Source organism: Crocuta crocuta, unplaced genomic scaffold, assembly GCF_008692635.1.
Source record: "Crocuta crocuta isolate KB4526 unplaced genomic scaffold, BGI_CrCroc_1.0 scaffold318, whole genome shotgun sequence".
Taxonomy (NCBI): Eukaryota; Metazoa; Chordata; class Mammalia; order Carnivora; family Hyaenidae; genus Crocuta; species Crocuta crocuta.
Window position 1 is genome coordinate 2,342,343 of NW_027531425.1, and position 1,674 is coordinate 2,344,016.

Consider the following 1,674-nt stretch of genomic DNA (forward strand, 5'->3'; position numbering starts at 1 on the left):
TGGAAAGTACACGATCTATAGTTGAAGTAAATAATTCAAGATACTGAATATTGTATCATATATGACTATCATATATTTAATCATACATTATACTTGTGCATATATATTTGCAATTATATGTAAAAATTATTTTGAAATATACCCCCAAAATTTAACACTGAGCACTTGTATTGGGTGAGCATATAAACCAGTGTGGAAGGGGTCAGTAGTAGGATGGACAGTTCACTAAATACCATTTCAATTTTTCATCTTTGATTTCTATGAAAACATTAACTAACCAAAAATTAAGTGCTTAAAATTGTTTTTAAAGTTTTTTAATGTTTTTATTTTTGACAGAGAGGGACAGACAGAACGTGAGGGGGGGAGGATCAGAGAGAGAGGGAGACACAGAATCCGAAGCAGGCTCCACGCTCCGAGCTATCAGCACAGAGCCCGACGTGGGGCTTGAACCCACGAACCACGAGATCATGACCTGAGCTGACGTCAGACGCCCAACCAACTGAGCCACCTAGACGCCCCTAAAATTATTTCTGAAACAAATTTTAACAATTCATGAGCCAAAAATGAAACTATAATGAAGAATTAGAATATATTTAGAATTGCCATGACAATAAAAGACTTACATTTCAAAGTCTGTAAGAAGTGGCCAAGTGGAACGTGAATAGTCTTAAATGCACTGAGTAGAGCAGAAGATAGATGGAGGTTAAAGTGGCAAGAATTCCCTTTCAAAAATGAAAAATTAAATAATAGTGAAAATTCAAGGTAATGTTTTAATTGAATCCTATTTCTGACTACATAATGAAATTATATAGAGTTAATTTGGACAAATCTTCTGTTTCAATTAAAATTCTGAATAAAATATTATTTTCTAAAAAAATCTTTCAGTGTATTACATGGGTAGCATAAAATTCCCACTATGAGTTACAAGAGGAGTTCTGGCTGTTGAATGCTCTAGTATCCACTCTGAGGTTTTCTGACCAACCCTGAAGCCTTGTCTTCTATTTTAATGGCTACATGGATCACAGAACCACCTAAGTACAGAATTTATTTGGAAGTGACTCCTAATAGTTAGGACCCAAAGAAGAGTATAGTACCCCCAGTGTAAGAATAAACAAAAAATCAAATCCTATTGTAAAAAAAAAAAAAAAAAGAAAGAAAAGAAAAAAAATCAGTGACAAGGAAACATAGCTGACTTGACCTTAGTATTGGAGAGAATGAGAAGAAAGACTCCCTGGATAATTTACAATAAACTATGTAAGGTGGCCAGTATCTAAGATGGTCCCAATGATCTCTGCCTTCTTGTATTCACATTCTTATGTATAGTCACCTCCTCCATTGAGTAGGGCTTATTTACATAGCTAATAGGATATTGCAGAAATGCCGCTGTGTGATTTCCATGGCTAGATCACAGAAGACATTGAGGCTTCTAGTTTTCTCTTTCTTGGAACACTCATTCTGGGAGAAATCAGCTGTGATGTCACACATACTCTTCAACAGTCCTATGAGGAGGCAAGGAACTGAGACTTCCTCCTAGCAACCGGCACTGACTTGTCAGGCCGTTAAGTGAACCACCTTGGACATATGACCTCCAGCTGCAGGGAAGCTAAGCCCTTAGATGTCTGCAGTCCTTGCTGACATCTTAAATGCAGCCTCAACTGAGACTCTGAGCTAAAA

At 36.7% G+C, this 1,674-nt stretch overlaps 1 long non-coding RNA gene across 1 annotated transcript; it reads right to left on the bottom strand.

Annotated features, from left to right (window-relative positions):
- Positions 1–345: 345 nt before the first annotated feature.
- Positions 346–1,429, bottom strand: LOC144238323 (uncharacterized). Its single transcript, XR_013337075.1, has 3 exons — positions 1,328–1,429; positions 624–722; positions 346–530 (listed from the first exon to the last, which is right to left on the bottom strand). It is a non-coding gene; the product is annotated as an uncharacterized LOC144238323 (long non-coding RNA).
- Positions 1,430–1,674: the final 245 nt, after the last annotated feature.